Source organism: Canis aureus, chromosome 20, assembly GCF_053574225.1.
Source record: "Canis aureus isolate CA01 chromosome 20, VMU_Caureus_v.1.0, whole genome shotgun sequence".
Taxonomy (NCBI): domain Eukaryota; kingdom Metazoa; phylum Chordata; class Mammalia; order Carnivora; family Canidae; genus Canis; species Canis aureus.
In genome coordinates this window covers 51,746,588-51,768,642 of record NC_135630.1, presented here as the reverse complement: position 1 = coordinate 51,768,642, position 22,055 = coordinate 51,746,588, and the positions used below count along the sequence as shown (strand labels likewise).

General features: G+C 33.7%; 1 protein-coding gene across 2 annotated transcripts in view; it reads right to left on the bottom strand.

The window, feature by feature from the left end:
* The window catches only part of KYNU (kynureninase), a 127,280-nt gene that overhangs the window by 12,427 nt on the left and 92,798 nt on the right, over positions 1-22,055 (bottom strand). The gene's annotated exons all lie outside the window — the stretch shown is intronic.

Below are 22,055 nucleotides of genomic sequence, written 5' to 3'. Positions count from 1 at the left end.
GTCATAAATGTATGTATGTGTGTGCATATTAGAGGAAAAGAATTATAAAATAAAGAAAAAAATTTGAGAAATAAGAATTCAATATTCCTGATAATGTTATTCCTAAATAAATTTTTAGTTTCAATGCTGCCAAAATAAAAAATTCCACTTCATTAGAACTGGGCAAAATATTCTTTAGTTTACAGAGAATATATGAGTGAAAATAATAAATTTTGAAATAGAAGGTTATAATGATGAGTATGCTGTATCTTACAGTTTCAACATGTTATAAAATTAATGAAATGAATATGCATAAAACTGATGAATGAAGCATCAGGGGGACAAATGGAACAGAAAATATAAAAACAAGGGTGCCTGGGTGACTCAATCAGTGACTCGCAGTTTCAGCTCAGGTCATGATCTCAGGATCTCAGGATCATGAGATCAAGCCCCAGTTGGGCTTTAAGCTCAATGTGGAATTAGCTTGAGCTTCTCTGCCTCTCCTTCTCCCTCTGCCACTCTCCCTGCTTGTGGGCATGCTCTCCCTCTCTTAAATAAATATATAAACAAATAAATAAAAATTAAAAAAAAATAAAAATAGTCCTCCGATCATGTAACAATTTAATGTGATAATTGTCACATTTTGAAAACTCAAAGATAAAAGATACGCATATATTTAAGGTTTTGGAAAGAAAAAAACCCTTTGTTTTTAAGATTTTATTTACTATTCATGAGAGACACACACACAGAGAGAGGCAGAGACATAGGCAGAGGCAGAAGCAGGCTCCATACAGGGAGCCCCGTGTGGGACTCTATCCAGAGACTCCAGGATCACACCCTGAGTCAAAGGCAGACACTCAATCGCTGAGCAACCCAGGTGTCCCAAAAGAAAAAAATTCTGACTATAAAAACGAAAGGAAAAACAGAAGCAAATATCAATAGATCCATAAACATTTAAAATTCTGTATTAAAAAGACAGATAAAATGAAAAAGCAAACCAATGATGCGGTGAAGGCTGTTACTTGCTCCCTATGAGTTTTCATCATGTTTTTTCACCAGAGAAAGGATAATGCCCCTGAAGCTACCCAGCCATCAAGCATGGACAGGGCATCATTATAAAAGGATAAATGCAAATGTCCCACAAATTCAGGAGGAAGAAAATACATGGGATTCCAAGCAAAAATGGTGAGGACAGAATAAAGGAAAAAAGAAAATTAGATTTGTTTCAAATTTGGCAAATGCAATCACTCAATGAAGAAATATCTATATACTATCCTCCCACCATAGAAAGGAAACATACTGCATGAATATTATGTGTAGCTAAGTCAAATAGTATAAAGATTACTAGTGTTGATCAGCAAGAGATCAGCTAATATTTGTCATGAATTCTTTTTCTTTTTTTTTTGTTTTAAATTTTTAAATTCTAGTAAGTTAACATACAGTGTAAAATTGGTTTCAGGCAAATTTAGTGATGATTCATCACTTATATATAACACCCAGTGCTCATCATAACAAGTGCTTTCCTTGATGTTCATCATCCATTTAGCCCATCCCCCATCCACTTCCTCTTCTGCAGCCCTCAGTTTGTTCTCTTACTGTTAAGAGTCCCTTATGGTTTGCTTCCCTCTCTTTTTTTCCCCTTCCTGTATGTTCATCTATTTTGCTTCTTAAATTCCACATGAGTGAAATTATATGGTATTTGTCTCTGACTGACTTATTTTGCTTAGCATAATGCACTCTAGTTCCATGTACGTTGTTGCAAATGGCAAGACTTCATTCTTTTTGATGGTTGAGTAGTATTCCGTTATATGTAGATATCTATATCTGTGTGTGTGTGTGTGTGTGTGTGTGTCTTTATCCAGTCATCAGTCAATAGACATTTGGGCTCTTCCCATAGTTTGGCTATTGTTGACAATGCTGCTATAAACATCAGGGTGCATTTGCCTCTTTGATCCCATTAATTCTTCATGAAAATATACCTGAAGGTAAAGTTAAGTCAACCAAGAGATGCCTGAGGACATTATGACAGAAAGATATATGGTGACTATTGAATATATTTAATTATAGGACCAGGATTAAATAAATGTGGGGATGAAGGTGACAGAACAGAATGAAAGAGAATGTTATATGACAGTGTGAAAATGCTTAACTGGCAAAATGAAGAGAAATGAAATAATTTCATTGAGTGTATTTAAACTTGATGAATCAAGTAACAAAATATAATCAGATCTAAGATTATACACTAAACACCAAGAAAGTCAAAATTGACTAAGTCACGGGGTGAAGGGAATTTGGTCAGAAGGGAAAGGACACCTGCTAAATCTTCCATTGCTCATGAAAGGAAACTAATAGAAGAAAATAAGAAAGATTAAAATTCTAAATTAAAATATGAAATATCAGAACTATTTGCTGATAAATAATGAACAAAAAAGCAAAACATATCTAGTGTTGAAAGACTAAAAAGGTCTAGAAACAGAAAATATGACACTGAATGGCATTGAAGTAAGACCAGAAGTAGCAAGGCAATAAAATTTAATGGGTTTAATTCAAATACTGAAAGACAAAGTGATCAGATTGTACCATAAATCAAAGAGAATCAGTTAAAATGAGTGTTTCAGAAAGAAACAGACAAAACAGTTATGAATTTCTAGACATCACAAAACAGGACAGCAACATTTATAAAGCAGATGTTACAGAAATAGAAATATCCTGTGGTTTCAGAATAGTTTCAGTGACCTCATTGAGTCCATGATGGATCAAATAAACAAAATACTAATTAAGAGGTAAATCTAAGTGACAATTGTTTAATGCTTTGTCCCGAAATAAAGATTATAGGTTCTTTAGAAGTGCTCATAAAATACTGACTAAAATTAACTACAAAATAATGTGATATTTCCAGTCAATATATTGCTGTGTCTTCTGATTACAATCCAATAAAATAAGCAACTAATAAGAAACTAAAAACAAAACAAAACAAGAGAACTCAATTACTTGGGAAGTTGAAATAAAATTTATTTCAAATTACTTTTCTGATCAAGTTGAAATAGTAGATTTTCTTTAAAAAATAATGAAACACTATAGTTCAATATCTTTGGGATATTGCTAGAATAGTGCACAGAGAAAAATTTCTGGCTTTAGATATCAGATCAATAGAAACATTTTTTAAAGAAAAGGAAGTAAATCAATAATAAGAACAAAAAAGTCAGAGAACAAGAAAATAAACTGAAATAAAGTTGTAATTTACATTAATAAAGATAAAAGCTAGAATTAATGGTTAGAAAGCATAAAATAAGTTACAATGATATATAAATTAAAAAATCAATTTTGGTGAGAGTGAGAGATATCAACGAATTGAGAAAACACAAAACAAGTGTAGCTATAAAAAAAATAAAACAACATGGGGAGGAATAATCACAAAATAGAAAAAAATAAGATCATCATAAGACAAATTACTAAAATTACTTTGTTTTTTTAAGATTGATTGATTGATTGATTGATTTGAGAGAGTGACACATAGAGGGAGAGACAGAGAAAGAGAGAGCAAAGCAGGGGGAAGGGCAGAGGGAGAAGCAGGCTCCCCACTGAGGCTTCATACCAGGACTCCAGGATCAAGACCTGAACCCAAGGCAGACACTTAAGGGACTGAGCCACCCAGGCACCTCTAAAATCAGTTTTAAAACTTACATCAAAATGTACAATTTTCTAGGACAATTTATAATCCAAAGAAATTCCAGAAAAGAGAAAGAATCAAAACCTGTAGATTTTAAAAGAAGAAATAAACATCTCAAATACCTAAAGCTCCTAAAAGAAGGTGATAGCATAGAGAAATTCTGCAACACTTTTCAGAGTAGATAACTCCAAGGCTATTTAAACTATTCAGGGGCATAAAAAAAAAAAAAAAAAAAAAAAAAAAACTAACAACAACAACAAAAAGGAGTATGGGAAAACGTCACACTTTTTGGGGAACAAATATAACATTAATATCAAACCAGATTAGAATTGCACACATCTGACTTAAGAATATTATTGACTTAAAAATATTTCAAAAATCATAAAGAGATTCAAATACCACATAAAAATATGTTATGAACAGTCTAGTTCATTTAAGAAATGCAAAAATGGCTTTATATTAGCAAATTTATTATATACAATTTATTCTATTAATAAAGCTAAAAAACCAATCATAGGATGATCTCTATAGACCCTATAAAAACATTTTCAACGTTCTGCAACTGTTGTTAATTAAAATCAAAATGAAGCAAAATAGTAATAAGAAGATACTTATTGCAATGGAATATATCTTTGTCATCCTAAGAGTCAAATTTGCACTTAATGGAAAACACTAAACATGACTGCAATTAATACTAAGACTTCACAGCTATACAAATTGAAAATGAGGAAGTATCACTACTTTAAAATTATAGATTTTATGCCGGTATGAACAAAAAGATTATTAAGCATGGTAGTCTGGCACAAAGTTAATATGAGAAATAAATATCCAAAATTTCAAACAAGTGAATATAGCACCAAGAAATGTTCCAGACCTACATAAAGTAAATTTTAAAACACTCTTGAATCTGAACAAAAAGATTTGAATAATATTCAACAACAATAAAAAAAATCAATTCTCTTCAAGGTAATGTGCAAATTTAGTATGATCCCAGCAAAAAATACAAAGGATTTATTTTATTTTTTAAATGGGTACTAGACAGGCTGATTTTAATGCTAAATGGAAAAACACATAATACTAAGAAATAAGAGCAATGAAGTTGAATATTTCTATAAAATATTACTATATTACAAAACCTCAGAATGAAAACAACGTGGTACAGTGTTAACAAATTAATTCGCTACATTTAAAAAGCTAAAGAGAAAGTCATAGGATTATCCTCATAGATTAATGACTCATAAGAGAAGGTTCTATCAAACAAAAATCTATTTTTAAAAATCATTTGCAACCCATGTCACAGGAGGTTAGTTAATCCTCTTAGTATAAAAATATCTAGAGATCAATAATATAAAAATAACCCAAGAAAAAATTACCAGAAGATGTGAATGGATCACATAGACAAGGAAAAATGCCTCTTAAATGTTAAAAAGAATTCCTCTCCATTTACTAAAGATAAGAAAAATAAAAAAACTAAAACTATTTTGAGATACCACTGTTCACCTCTTAGATTGGCAAAAATTTTAAACTTAGATTATACATTCTCTTGGTATTAACATGGGTGATGAATAACTCACGTATTATTGTGGGAGTATAAACTGGCCTCACTGGAGAACAAGTGAATAATATCTATAAAAGTTAGAAATATATATACTCTTCAACCGTACAAATCCACTTTTGGGAATTTATTCACCAGAGTTTGTACAACTATGGAGTGAATTATGTAATAGTCATTGTATCCTCTTAGTAATAGTTTAAAAGAACCTACAATTCCTCCCCCCTCCAAAAAAAATAAATAAATAACCTACAATTCCTTCAACAGAAAGTTGGTTTCATAATTCTTGGTAAATCTATATAATAAAATGCCATATAATTGTTAAATTAAAAGTGAACGGGGAAGATGTCTATGTCCTGAAGATGATTATGAGACATGAAACAAACAAGTAAAAGACGTAGAATAGAATGTAGATTGTCTTTTGTGCGTACTAAATACTTGCTTATTTTTGCTTTTCTCCCCCAACTAAAGCATAAGCTGATAAGCTCAGGTATTGCCTCTTACTGCTTATAGAAGTGTGTTTGCAGCGTGGGTGATGTGATGTGCGACAAGCAGCCAATAAGAGAAGCGTTGGTTAAGGCAGCTGAACCAGCATGGTGGTGGTCAGGTGAGACTCTGCAGAGGAAGCTGAGTACAAGAATGAGCATATTTTGGCAAAGAGGAAGGAAAGACTCTTCCAGATGGTCAAAGAGCATGTGCAAAGACGAAAGCTGAGAAATGACAAGGTTCCTTGGGAGTTAAGTGGCTTTCCAAAGCCAGACTCCTCCATGTTCTACAGTGGACATCATCCCCACCATGAGATGTGACCAGTGTGCATTGAAGAGGTGCTATCTGAAATTTAGTCAACATTTTAAAAACTTGATTTCTTCCCACTTTCAAAATTTCTCATTTAAACTAGAACCAAACTGTAACAGGATACTTATCAGAAGTTATTATTTTTTTAATGGTTAGAATACAAAGCAGAACTTTCAAATCTAATGTAAATACTAGCTCATGTAACAGTTTTAACTCCATCTGTGGGATAAATGGAGAGAAAATAAATTTTATGATATAGCTGTTTATAGGAGATTCTGAATTTATCGTAATGGATATTTACTTTTGGAAGCATTACGCATTGATTGAAAAGACAGTTATAACAAAATACCTGAGACTTTTCTGGAAATGATTTATAAAACCCATATACACTGAGAAAATTTATGCTGCATAGAAGAAAGGAACGATTTAATAATCCTATTAAATATAAGCAGATATTTTTCTAAATGGAAATTCACATATTGAAAGATGTATCTGGAGAGATGGGTGGGGGGGTTGGGGTGATTGGGTGATGGGCACTGAGGGGGGCACTTGGCAGGATGAGCACTGGGTGTTATGCTATATGTTGGCAAATTGAACTCCAACAAAAAAAATTAAAATAAAAAAAGAAAAAATAAAGATATATCTATGAAACAATAGAATTTTAATTTTGGCTGCAGCTGAGAGGCTGAGCCTCTGTTGTGAAGAACATATCTTGTTTCAACTGAAATAATCATTAACTCTGAAATGTTATATAAAGGTAATGAACCTAATACTTTATCTACATAAGATGCCTACTTTTACTTTTAAAAGCCTCAGGGCAAGCTTTATTTTAAAAGTTCACTTGCCAAGGGCATGTGGATGGTTCAGTCAGTTAAGTGGCCAACTCTTGATTTTGGCTCAGGTCATGCTCTCAGGGTCCCGAGAGCAGGCCCCATGGCAGGCACCAGACGCAGCGGGGAGTTAGCTTGAGATTCTCCTTCTCCCTCTCCATCTGCCCCTTCCCACGCCATGCTCCCTTGCTCACTCTCTCTCTTTCAAATAGTTTTTTTTTTTTTTAATTAACTTGCCAAAATATTTCAACAAAGTAAATTTTGATAGCAAAGTATATTCCAGAATAGGATGGTGTTTAGACTGAGAGCCGAATGACAGATTTTTGAATGGTCTGAAGGGAAAAAAACAAAGGAGCCAGGATTTATTTCACAGTGCAGAAAATAGGAAAGGCAATTCCTCAGTTTTCACTAACCATTGATTGGACATTACGCTAAATTCAACTCAAGCCACTGAGTTTAATTCAGAGTCCAATGATGAATTTCTCATCCTCTGAAGTTGGCATTCTATCTAAAACGACACTATTCACTACCAGTAAAATCTGAATCTCCAATTTTATATGACATATTCTTGTCCATCCCTAAATATATCTTGTTTTGAGGGGAAATGTTTTAAATGGTCTCATTTGTGTGCTCAAAAATCTATGATTATATTTCAGTGATACTACATTCTGCCAATTCTCAGCTCCATAAACAAAAATAAATAAATAAACACCAAGGGGGGGTGGGGGAAATCTACTTAGGAAATAAGCAGGAAAATTCTATAAATAAATAAATAAATAAATAAATAAATATCTAAGCTTACATTTATTTAGTATGTCATTGTGTCTCTGGAAACATGAGAAAGTTTGAGTGTTAAGACGTCACTGTTCTTTATCAAGTCACTGGTCATGAAATCTCTGCACTGGAAAACTGGTCAGATTTTCAGCTGCCTCCATTGACACTGTGTATAATCATCACGTACCGATTCGGTTTTTTGGTCTCACTGAGCCTTTTGCATGATGTTCCTGGTATATCCTCCACCTCTAGCACACACACATAGATTATGTCGGCTCATTTCCCCCCACCTCCCTTGTCCACCCTTATTTTTCTTTTTTGTACTATGTAGTTTAATCTTAGATGAATTCATATGTATGTATTTATTTATTTATTTATTTATTTATTTATGATCATTTATTTGAGATAGAGTACAAGTCAGGGGGAAGGGATAGAGGGAGAGGGAGCTGCAGACTGCTCACTGAGCAGGGAGCCCAACGAAGAGCTCTATCCTAGGACCCTGGGATCATGACCTGAGCGGAAGACAGACACTTAACCGACTGAGCCACCCAGACCCCCCTGATTTATTATTTTTTAAATTAAGTTTACTAAATTTATAGATGTGCACTTAATATTTAATTTCAGTATTATTGTCAATGATTTTTTTCCAGAATGAAGTACTAAATCTGTTGGGAAAACTGATTGTCCAGTTTGGGTTTTCTTCCCTCTACCAATGATATTTTTAATCATACATTATTGCCAATTTCCCTGACATGAAAAATCTATAGATTGTGGAACAACTAATAATACATTATGGCTTGGAAAAAATGTTCAAGGTGGTAAACCTTTGCAGAAAATAAAATTTGTCTCATCATTTTCAAATAGACACCTATAACTTTCTTCTCCATGGTCGATCAATAAATTTTATTGTTTTAGGATCACTTGTTTAGTGGAGAGCATCAGAGGATATATATAGTACTAAAACATCTTTTAGTTTTGAGTTCCAAAATGAGCTTTTTAAACTTATAATAGAGATATAGTAGTCTCTAAAGGTCAAGGCTTCTGGTTTCCAATAGATAGACATTTTAGAATTCTAATCACAATGTGTCTCATATAGCCTAGCATAAAGTCTATACCGTAAACAGCAGAGAAAAGAGAATCGAGGAAACAATGAGCCTAACTCATGAATAAAATAGTTTGATCATGCTAAAGAAGGAGCAGTTTCGGAAAGGGAAGGGAAAAGATTGGATTCAGATTCCTAATACTGAGCCCTGATGGACTCTTACCCCTTGTTAAGTTCAAGGGGATGGCTGTTGGGGTGGGAACTCGATACATTTGGGAAAAAGTGATGATAAGAATTGCCTAAACTACGTTCTCTTAGCTTTAGAAGGCAATTTAGAGGGTTTGTATAGAATTGCTCCACGCCAGCTTGGTGCCATAGTCTTCGTGTAAAAATGTTAACAGAATGGAACCATGATAACACATACGACTGAGATCATACCAGTCCAAGAGATCCAAGACAGAATCCTGAAATTCCTGTGCCTCCAGAGAAGAGAATAGAAATGACAGAGAGATTCAGTATCCCCATTGGTCTAGAGGATTCAGGTAAAGAGTATGGGGCCATTGTGGTTCCACAGACAACTTGGAGGATGTAGCAGCAAAGGGAGCAGATACCAATACCAAGGGGTATTGGGTGCATTTTAGTGGATTCCAAGAGATGGCTGTGAGCCAGATGCTTTTCCTTTAACAATGTCTGAGTGTTCTGGATGTTACCCAACCCCACAATCTCAGATGCCATCTGAGATGCTAAAGAGAAAAAAACAAGAAAAACACTCTGTGCTGACAGAGCTCAACCTCTGGATTTACTGAGAAAAATCACAAAAGTCACCAAACTTACCTAGAACTGACAAGATTGAATTTTCTGCATCAAATAAGTCGATAAAAATGGAAACTAATAATAATAACTAATAACTAAAAATTAGTTATCCACCAAGGGCTTATGACTTGATGATATTTACATATATAACTTTTTAAATTATCATATTTCTGATAACAGTAATCAATAATAAAATTAAAAGTATAGCTATCCAAGTTCTGAAATATTTTTATTTTAATATCAGAATCGGAACCCAACTTAAGTCAATTTGAACACATAATTGAGCTATGAGTTAAATTGATTGGGAAAGCAAAACCACTATACAAAGCAATTGCTTATTTGAGGTCCTTATGTTTTTTGTGATGTATATTTATTGAATGTGCATTCTTTCAGCAGCATAGAACTATGGTAGATTCTTAGGAGATTCACTCTCATTGGGGCTCAGATTATATTTACATAAAAAAGGAGGAATTAGAGAAGGAGTTCTAGCCTGAATGAATTAGATCCATTTACCATCCTTTAGAACAGAGGCACTATTATTTTATCTTTTATCTTTTGAAAGAGAAGATAAATACTACGGTTTGTTAAAGAGAATTATTTCTTCTGTAGTTACATATCAAGAAATAACATATTGCACATAATGCTTTCTATGGAAACATTTAAACTTTACCTCTTGGCATTTTCTTTTTTAAAAAATCTGAGGCAAACTTAGTGTCTGTGAGACAGATCATGAAAATAATGGCAACATGTTTTGGTTTTTTCTTCCCCATTACTTTTCAATGAGATCAAAATAAAAATTGGGAGAACATTTCAATATGTTTTTCCTATTTAGGAACTTTTCTTTCATTCTTGTGTGTTTGCTAAAGGACTAAGTATTTGTCATTTCTGTTTGCGGAGTGATATTAAAAATTCAAGAGCATGAGTTATGATGGTTGCTGGCAATATCTGACAGAAACATCAAAGACCTAGTGTGCGAACATGGTATCACAGGAGGAATAATAGCTCGTGCTTGAAAGTACTGATGATATGTTCATAATCTAAATGTGAAAGAAACAAGTGACTACATGAAAGGAAAAATGTGTTCTTGGAAAAAAAAATTCTGAACTGATTCCATAACTGAGGTCAAGACATCATATTTTACGCTGTATTTACTGAATCTAAAACAAGTACTTAAACTTCCTATCTAAAAAAGTACAAATATGGTATTATGATTTTTTCTAAGTTGTCTATCTCATTATTTGATGATGATAAATGTCTTTTGCATTTATTTACTGAAGAAATTATATTTTACTATCCAAGGGCTTAGTTTGAAGGGAACCAGCCCCTACACCCCATTGGAGATTCTAATTGTTCACTATTCACCACCCTCCGCCACTCCATCCACATCACTTCTGGGTGGAAGTATATAGTCCTATAGTACATTTAAAAGTGGTATAGTTAGTCAAATTATTGGTTCTTATGGCAATAGGAAATCTTATCCAAAAAGCACGTTTTAGCAAAGCTTTGCACAGCAAGCTGCCAAGGAAAAAAGGACCAAAACCAAGACATGTTTGCTGGGATATGGGCAAGATAGTTTCATGTCATTTCACTTAATCTTTACAATAACATTCTGAGGTAGGTATTATTTCCACCCTTTTAGATTTGAGAAAATTAAGGTTTACAGAGGTTGGGTGATTATCTAAAGGCACATAACTAAGCCCATATCCTGCTCAGTATACAAGTAGGAACACTGACCCAAAGCAAGAAGCTGTGGTTGAGATGGCTCATCCGAAGGAACATGAGGGACACCTCAGTGGCTCAGTGGTTGAGCATCCACCTTCTGCTCAGGGTATGATCCGGGGGTCCTGGGATGGGGTTCTGCATCAGGCTCCTGGCAGGGAGCCTGCTTCTCCCTCTGCCTATGTCTCTCATGAATAAATGAATAAAATCTTTTTTTTTTTTTTTTTTAAAGGAAGGAAGTTGAAAAACAGAGTTCAGAGCCAGTACCTTCACAAGCTGATAAGCAAGTAGAAGCTGAGATGCTCAGCCTCTGGAAGCTGAATGGAAGAGCAGGAGATAAAAACAGATGTAGGTAAAGTAAATGGCTTATTGGAAGTTAAAGTTGACACTTGTTATTAGTGAGTTTCTATTGTTTTTGGTTCTAATTAAATTACTTTTTTTTTTGAGGCTAGTCTATCTATTTTCATATTTTTTCGGCATTCCCCTACCAGCTCCACTGCCCATCCCTGCCCCCGTGGGAGCACCCCCTCTGGAGAGGAGGGACAGCAAGTTTCTCTATATTTCATTCATTAATTCTTCAGATGTAGTTAATGAGACACTTCGCTAGAAGCTACAGATTAGAGAGAATACAGTGAGCTAGAACAGAAGTGGTCCTGTCCACAGAGTTTAGTTGAAAGTCTATTGGGTGTGGCTGGGGGGTAGGAACTAATTAAATAGTTATTAATTCAACAGAAGAGTGGGCGGGTTCCCCCATCCCCGCCTCCTGGTGTTCATGCCTTTGTGTCACTCACCTCTTCCCTTGCAACTCTGGGTAGACCTGTGAATCTTCACTGAGAAGCAAGCATCCAGGGGACATAACGAGGTGGGAGGAAAGACAGAAGGGAAATCGACTGGCACCTAGGTGTTTGATATTAACCAACAGCTTAAGGAAGACAGAGTTGCTGACATATCACATTAGGAGTGAGATATTGAGTGGATTGAAAGAAATGAAACTGATGGCTCAGGAAGGTAAGCTCCGCCTCATCAACATGAATTTTGGTATTATTAAAAGAAAGAAAGGAGAGTAAGAGAAAAAGAAAAATGAAAATAATAGCTCTTCATGGAGGCTATTTAAACCATAACTCCCCAACAGTTAGCAGTAAATGGGGTTAGAGTTCACCAGAGGAAGGAGATAATATAACTTTCTACATAAGATGGCACTACAGTCTGGTAGCTGGATGTAACAGTAGGTCATTAAACTCAGTGATTAAAGCAATTACTTGATGAAGATATTCATGAAAACAACTCAACAAATCATAAATACAAACTCTCTTAGTTTTGTGCCATGTAGCCATAAAGAAATGGCAGAAGGAGCCATTCCATGTTGTATGTGCTTCAAAGTCCTGGAGCCAGTAGTTGTGAATAGTCTCAAACTATCACAGATTTTTCATGTGATGCTTTTCTTCTTTTGCATCTTTATTCTGATATAAATTATTAATAATTACATGTTCTTTTAATCATAGGGGGTATCTATCTTCAATCTTAATTAAATTCTAAATGCTATTTCTTTGGGAAATGATTGCAATTGCCTAAAATCAATTGACTACACTTTCACTTGATAAAAAGAAACTTAATCATTTAAATGGGATATTATAACAAGAGAATGACATTTTTATCTTATTAAAATTTATTTTTACCCATAACCCCCTTGTGAAGTAAAAGAGTATTGAGATTTCCTCCTTAATGTCTGGCATTTTTCAGGTTATTCTGAAAATTTTCATGAAAAACAACATCAATGATGTTTTTATTATAAGAGCCTATCTACTATAACTCATCCTACTAACTAGATTAAACTTTTGAAAAAAAATGTTAATTTAAATAAGATGACAAAAGAAAAAAAAAGTCTTTTCCCCATATTATCTTCCAACTGCACAATGTGAACAATGTGAACCCAGGTGACTGGTTTCTCAGTCTTGTAAAGGTCTTGTAAAAACAGTCCAACAAGTTTAACTGAGGGATGCATGTGTTTTTCCTGATTTAAGCTCTTGTAATTATTTAATACTTTTTTTTGTAATTGTTTAAGACTTTTGAAAGCACAAAAACAAATGTTAATTGAGCTTTCATTATGAGCCAGTGGTCTAAGCAATAGCTTAATCTTTAAAATAATCCAATGACCTAGATATTACGTTATCTTCACTATACAGATGAAGATATTGCAGTTCCAAGACTCTCAATAAATAGTCTAAAATAACACAAGTGTTGGTTGTTGAAGCCTAAAAGTAGATATAGACTATTACGATCAAGAATATTCACAAGCAAATGCAAAATCACCTGGGGCAGATTTTTTTTGTAAATGAATCAGAAATTCTATAGAAGCAGTATTCCCCAGATTACTTAAAAGATGCGCTTAGGGTTCTGAGTTGACAGAAATATACAATTTTTTCTTGAAATCTCTTCTTTTTCTCTTTTTCCTTTTTTTTTTCTTTTGTTACTTTCTCTGTTCTTTTTTAATCTCTATAATCAATTCCTCTTCTTCAAAGAGCACTAAGTGAGGCATCTAATATAGTAAACTTGGACAAGCAGATTGCTCATATTGCTCACACCTTGAAGTCTTTACAGATGTAATGGGGATTGTTTAAAGTCAAATAAAGAAATGGTGATTTAAAAAAATATTCATTCTAACACAAAATACATCACCAAAAAACCTGAGGGAAAGTTAAATTCATTTTAAGACTCCACCATTTGGAACATAGGAAAGGCAAAATGAAATACAGAAGAAATGTAATCTAAATGAAATCTTGACATGAATTCTAAAAAGGATTTATTCTAAAGCTAATGAAGTAAAATTAAAAACTATTAAATTAGTTTATAAGTAGCAATTATCACAGCGAGCTCATAAATCATTTCTATAAACCTAATATGAACAATAATAATTAAGATGCAGTCTCATCTCACTTGGACTAGAAATTTGAATCTTTTGCCACCAAAAATTAATAATCAAGCAGGGAGTTCATTTACTTAGAATGAAGATATTAACAGAATTTTAAGAGGAGTTGGAAGACATCTGATAAATAATAAAAAGTAAAGATTTTAATATGCTTTGTGTTCTTTGAACATCATAAATTTCCTAAAAGGAGTTTCAAGTAAGTATTATCAAATGGAAAGCATCGCTTATTATAAAGACATCTTTGAGGCATGATATTCAAATTTAGTAAGAGAAAGCCACCAGGGATCCACTGAATATGATTTTGGATGCTAAGAGTTATGAAATGAAATACTCAACTCTCCTTGATCTCTTTAGCAAGACTTTAATGGCAGAAATTCCAGTATGAATCCCTGAATATTTCATGCACTGAATTAATTTAACTTACTCTGCAAACCCCTTACCTCTTCTTATCCTGTATCTCACCAAAACATAACAACTTTTCCCAGTTTTCTTAATCTATGTGAAAAGCAAAGTTCATCACTGGAGCAGTTCAGCAAATAAAGAAATCAGATCACAATCTATTCTAAGAAAGTACATTTGCATAAAAGATTGTTTATATAATGTCTTTTAATTTGACAATTTATTACCATATATTTAATAATTTTAGTCTGTGTTTAGGAATATGAACCTGACTGCAATAAGTTTTTTTTCTTTTCCTTTTCCTCATCTTCTTCCCCAACGTCCCCTTCCTTCCCCTCTCCTTATCCCCCATCCAATCCCTTCCTCTCCCATTGTCTTTACCCTTCCTCTTTCTTTCTCCCACTCAAGGTCACAGCTAAAAATTCAATATACTTGTCTTACTGCTTTCATGGCTTCAAAAATTGTGTTGAATCAGACAAATTGTTACAGCATTGCCAAAAACACAGAGCTTTTGAGGTACAGCATAATTGTTTATTCTTAGAAATCTGTAATGGCAATTGGGGAAAAGTTTGAATGCCTGTCATCTCATATCCTAATGTCCTCTAAAACCCAACTTCAAGTGAAAGTATATCATCTAAAATTCTCATCAAATAATTATGTTTCACAGAATCAGAAAGTTCCACAAAGATTGTTTTATTCAGAAAGTAATGAGAAATGTATTCATTCAAATAGCTTTTACATATTCTTAATTTCCATAATAAAATTTTGGCAGCTGAACTTTAAGAAATATGCATATAGTACTCTTTTATACTTGAGAAATGGAAAAAAGATGAGAAGGTTATGGTAACATTTGTTACAAATTTGTCCAGACTTTATTGCATCCACCTACTACAAAAAGGTAGAGGGGGAAAAAGGTCACTAAAGTCATCAATACAGTTGATGACGCACAGATTTCCATCAAGCTGATTTTAGTTTCTAAACTATCCCTAGAGGCAGTTCACCTTATTCTGATGTTTCATTTTTATTGTTTCATAATCAGAGTTTAAAAGCCAGAAGAAATCTCAGCCGATCCCCTAGACCTAATTATTTATTTTTCCCAGAAGGAAACCAATACCTGGAGAGCTGAAGAGACCTGAATTTGTAATCTTGTTCCATGTGAACAGTCAATGGCTTCCCATCATCTCAAAGATAAAAATTGAAATTCCTCACATGGAATGCAAGGACCTCCATCTTCTGGTCCCTGGCTGGGATGCTTGTAAAACCACCCTGCCTGGAATCCCCCACCATTGCCTGTTCCCCTCTAGTCTCAATAACAGTTGGGAGAATTTCTCCAGTCGGCTCAAATATCACCTCTTCAACAAAGATTTCTCCAACATCTCTCTTTCCTTTTTCTGCTCACACAGAAAGGACAGTGGGAGCTCATTCATGTCTGTATCTCCTATGCCCTGCATACTGTTCTGCCTACAGTAGATCAAGAAATACTTTTTTGGTTGATAAATGAAATAACTACATGACATTTAATTAATGATTTAACATCCTTTTGCCCAAACATCAAATTAATCTTTTCCCTCTATCCAAACTTTTCTCGCTGTCCTGTTGCTTCAACTTTCTAATAACTTTAAACTCTATTCTGCTTCTTACATCCGATTAGCCACGACCATATTTTAGGTAGTGAGCAGTAAAATCAATCAGTATGCATCATACTGCAATCAGTATGATTGCAAACATCTTTTAATTGACATATATATTTCTGTTCTTGACCTCCGTCAGACTGCTGCCACCTATCTTTTATAATAGATCCTTAATCATACAGGTTTTCGTCAATTCCTCCATTACTCTTCTGCATTGAATTGTGGTCACTTCCTGCCTGCTTTCTGTAATGGTTCCCCAGCTGGTCTTCCAAAGCCTACCCTTCCTGTATGTCCTACAGCCTATTCCCAACAAAGCCACCAAAGAAGTCATTTTGCAAGTTGCTATGTCATATCACATTTCTGGCAAAATGGGAATGAATCCTGTGTCTTTATATCACTTTATAAGGGCCTATATTTTATGGACTCCTTTATCTGTCTAATTTCATCTACTAATCTCCAGTCTATTCCAGCCATGCTAGCTTTCTTGCTATTCCTCAAAATATTCAAGACACATTCCTTAAAAGTTGCACTTAGGGTTCTGAGTGGGCAGAAAAATGAAATGTTTTTTTTTTTCTTGAAAAACTCTTTTTCTCTTTTTCCTTTTTTTTTCTTTTGTTACTTTTTCTGTTCTTTTTTAATCTCTGTAATCAATTCCTCTTCTTCAAAGGGCACTGAATGAGTCGTCTAATATAGTAAACTTGGATAAACATATTGCTCATATTGCTCACACTTCAAAGTCTTTACAGCGGTAATGATGATCATTTAAAGATACTCTCTCTGAGAGTATCTATCTCTGAGAGCAAAGATACTCTCTCTGCTTGGAACTCTCTTCATCATTTAACTGCCTGACCCATCCTCCATCTCTTTCACCTCTTCATCCACATCTCATTTTCCCAGTATGGGCCTTCCTGAATGCCTTTCAAATACTGCATGTTGCCAAGGATCGTGCATAAAGTATCTATAGGACTTTTTTCATAATTGGAAACTTCAAACATATTACATAATTATATATATATATATATATATATATATATACAGTATATCAAGAAATACTATATATAGTTTGTCTTCTCTTGATGGAATGCAAGCTCTACGAGGACAGGGATCTTTGCTTTGTTTGGCCATATATCCCAAACACTTTAAAAATTGCCTGGTATATGTATATAAATGCAATACATACATATATATATTCCAGGTAATATACATATATATACATATACAATGCATAAATATATATGCATATATATATACAATGCTCAATAGATATATATTTAATGACTGTGAAAGTACTGTAGAAGCATTATACAATTATAAGTAAAAATTCTTCCACAATGTTCAGTGAAGATACTAACTTATTTTCATGAACAATTAGACTTTTGTGGCTTTTCATTTTTGGTTGTTCCAAGCTCTATTCATCTGTCATCAAAGTGTTTCTTCCAGCCTCCACTGGCAGTATCTTCTAGCCAATCAATCCAACATGGATGACCAAATGCAAACAAGGAAGGGTTTGAATATACTAAAACTCTGCCCTCAGGGCAGATCTGTTTGGTAGGATTTAGGCATGGTTGCATGGTACCCAATCTCCCAATCACAGTCTTAGGACATTCCTCATAGCAGTGCACTAACACTGTTAGCTGCTAAACCACCTTGCAGAATGAGAAGGCACGGAAATAAATAGAAGCACGATTGCTATATTTCAAGGAGATATTGGAAACCAGAAGTAACAGTGATTGAGATACATAGAAGGAAGGTGGAGCTAGTGCATAGGAATAAGGACCAGGGAAAGCAGTAGAATAAGAGATTTAAAAACAAAACAAACAAACAAACAAAAAAACACTTAGAGAAAAAGCAAGCAGGGTCTAATTCCAGGCAGTTGGTGACCACCACATTTGTAGGAAAAGTAAAAGCATAGCTAAGTGACAGAAGATTCAAAGATGTTAACAACAAACAAAAATATCAAAAACTGACAAAATTGGTTGCTTTAGTTCCTAAATTGTACATTCATCCCTTGATGCCAGCAATCAGTTGCCAAGCATGATTATTATAAGTCTTGACATGTCCATGACATTAGGTAAAATATTACCAACTCGCTCTTAGTGAGTAAAAAAGATCTCTATCAAATCTTATTTTCTAAAAAATATTCATCTGTTCACAATTGCTCTGCACTATTCTAAGTCTACTGACTTAATGCTGCTCTGGAAAATAGTATGAGAAGATATCACAAAACCCAATTCCTTTTCCTCCTCTCATTTGTTCATTCATCTGTAAATTTTTTTAGAGTGCTTCACTTGGCTCTGTTATATATTCATTACATATTCAACAGGAGTTCAAGTATGTCCAGTGATCTAACAACATGACAAGTGTAGTTAAAGAATAAAAAAAGCACTTCCTGATATCATGAGTTTTGGTTAATGAAAATAATTTCCTGAAGTTTCAGAATAATATGGTGTCCTTAAAAGAGCCAAATCAATATTTTCTTGGTGTGAAAGCTTTATTAACAAATAAATCCTCTGAAAATTCTCTGTATATACTTTATTAAATATACTATTGAAATATATTACTTTAAATTTATAATCTTTGGAGGTAATATCGATATTAAAATCATAAAAACTGAGAGAAGATTTCTGAATTTAGGACTTTTGAAAGGACTAGTTGCAATGTTGATTAAAATACTCATGAAGGATTTTTTTAATTGTCTGTAGCTAGTTTTCCTGGATATATTTGGTCTTTGTAGAAGCATATGGAAATGCATATTTAATTTGACAGTATTTTGCAAATCATGCCCCCTTCAGAATAACTTGCAAAGAAGAAATGCTTCCATATGCTAGAAGATGGTTTGTCTATTATGCTGAGAGTAAAGAAAGACATGTATTCAACAACAAATTTTTTTAAAAAGTGTTTTTTGGGACATGGCAGATTATGAAAGTTAAGAAAGATCACATGGACAATGTTGCTGTACTCAAAAAATTTAGAATTAATTTATAATCAGTTTTCAAGCAATCGTATTGAATGTGTAAAGATGAATTCTCAGAAGGATCACAGGCTCTTTGAAAAGAAAGAAAGAAAAGAGAAAGAAAGAAAGAAAGAAAGAAAGAAAGAAAGAAAGAAAGAAAGAAAGAAAGAAAAAAGAAAGAGAAGAAAGAAAGAAAGAAAGAAAGAAAGAAAGAAAGAAAGAAAGAACGAACAGAACATTTTCTGGCTAAGTTTCCCTGGCTTGTAGCAGACTTGTAACAAATCTTCTGAGATCTTGGCCAAAGCTGATTGGAGCAGAGATTGGAGCAAGGTGAACTATCAATACATGAACTAGTCATGACAAAGAGAGACCTCAACTCTGGAGAAAAAGATCATTTCCTGCCAATCAAATCTTCTCCTTTGGCATTGAGTAAAAACATATAAACAAAGAAAAAAGAGAAAACAGAGCGCATGAGTTCAGATCTTTGTTCTGGACAATGTATTATAAGAGTTCTTATCATCTGTAGTTAGCCCAGCCCAGTCTTGGAAGCACCAGGACTCAGTGGGTCTGATATGTGACCAACAAGGTCCCCACGCTGCTCCATACAGCAGGTATACCGTATCGTGGCTGCTTTGGCAATTTTCAAGAGCCAGATAGCTACATACATGTTTCTCTGTTTCTCAGTAAGATCAGATAAAAGTTTAGCAATTGTTCTTCATAGCTAATATTAAAAAACAACAATGACAAAAGAAAACAAAAAACAAAAAACAAAAAAACCAAAAAAAAAAACCTTGCAGATTCCAAAGGTCACTTGAGGGGCAAAAATTGAAGTGATTAAAACAAGAGTTTATTCTCTTTGACAAGTTTTACTTTTGGTGTCTGAAAGGTTCATTGGCCTCATATATCTTCAGAGACATGAGACTGCAATTTTAGAAGAGAAAATAAATTTTGAGGTTTCAAAGGACTCCAATTTTCCCAAATTAATGATATTGTCATCATTATCTGAGAGCAGTGATTTGCAAGGAACAATGGCTTTAATATATCTCTTTATACTGAAAATTACTATTTTGGCTTTCCTTTAAGAGCCAGGATTACTTTATCTCCTGAGTTGAAAAGAAATCAGATTATTTACTGAATTTATTTTTAATCATGATCACACCTCAGAGTATAAAAGTTATTTTTATGATCACAGCTTAAATTCACAACGCAGAAAAATCATCTAGATGATTTTGCATAGTAAAAATTGTCAAGCCAAAAAAATGAGGATCCTTTTAGAGCTACTAATCTAAAATGGTTTCTGGGGGCACTTGGGTGGCTCAGAGGTTGAGCATCTGCTTTTGGCTCAGGTCGTGATCCCAGGGTCCTTGGAATGAGTCCCATATCTTGCCCCCCCTTGGGAAACCTGCTTCTCCTCTGCCTAGATCTCTGCCCCTCTCTCTATTGTCTCTCATGAATAAATAAAATCTTAAAAAAATAAAATAAAATAGTTTCTGAATGAAGAGAGGTGTAGGTTATATGCCGTGATTTCATAGATGAGATTTCTTCTTCAATCAATGTGCCATTTTTGGATGTGCCATCCTCACAGTGAGGATTTGGGGACTGGGATTTAGGACAGGTATTACCTATTCCGTGAGTATGAGGGTGCAACAAACTCGATTTCACTACTGTTTATAATTTCTAAAATATTGTAGAATAGGGATAAAGAGCAATTTTATGATAATAGGCAGACTTTTAAATGTTAATTCAATAACTCCGATTCCATAAAAATTATAGTAAAAAGTATAAAAAGGAAATGATCACTTGACATATCCCTTTAAGAAATGTCATTTAAGTAATTCTTTCTTCTTCTTTATACTTCTTAAATTTAGGAAACTAACCAAGTGAAATCCTTTTCATAGGCAACAATTTCAGCTTTCAAAGTAACAGTAAATTTATTCACTTAGTTAACATAGCCTTCCATTGAGCAGAGGATTTGTAACTGTAAATTTCCCCACCACCTTGCTCAAGCTTTTCCAAAGCACCAAGTTAAAGACATTTATCCCTCTACTGCTTCTATGGCTATGTTTGAGAAGTCATCTAGCAATTATTAAGAAGTTGCCTTGTGGCATATATTCTGACCTTGGGTTTCCTGTCACTTAAATCATTTATTCAGTTACTAAAATAATCTCTCCAAGACTATAAATTAAAATCACAGGCAATATTTTATATTCACTTCCATCTGTAGAAGTTACTTGCACAAAAATATGTGTTGGCTATATTTATTCATATCTTCTTAATGGACTCAGGATCATTCTCTTTACATGACAAAGAAATGAGTTCCTTAGGAAGGATACTTTTGTTGGAATAAGATAAAATGGAAGTTTCACTATATTTAATTCCTGAGTTTAGAAAGATATATGAGTATATTGGAAGTCTTCATTATTTGATGACCAATGGAATATTGGAAAAAGTCCATTTAAAATAAAATCCAATTTAAACCAATAACCATATTTTTATAGTAATTAATGGAAAAAATTTAAATTTGAGATCCTCTTAAAAAGCAAATTTAGTTATATAAAAATTAACTTGTAATTTGGCTAGTATTACGTGCTAATCATTAAAAAGAATAAATAATAAGTCAAATATTGATTTTCTTAGTGTATTTTTAAAAATGTTAAGATAGTAAAATACAATCCCTTTCATATTACATTTAACTTTTTCAGCATGACCATAGAAATGATCATTTCTATAAAAGTTTTTGAAGCATTCATCATTTCCTTTTAATCTCTGATATTCAAGTCATTTGCTTTTGAAGTACCGTGTCTAATTTCCTCTACTTCATCTGTTCTTGGTTCTAACTCTGACAGATTCTCATTGTCCATAATTTTGTGATTCAGCAGTTCTTCAGTATCACTTGCATCAGGAAATCCTGAATCTCTTGAAAAATTTCACTTTACAATCCATTTTCAGTATGTTTTCACTGTGTTATCAGA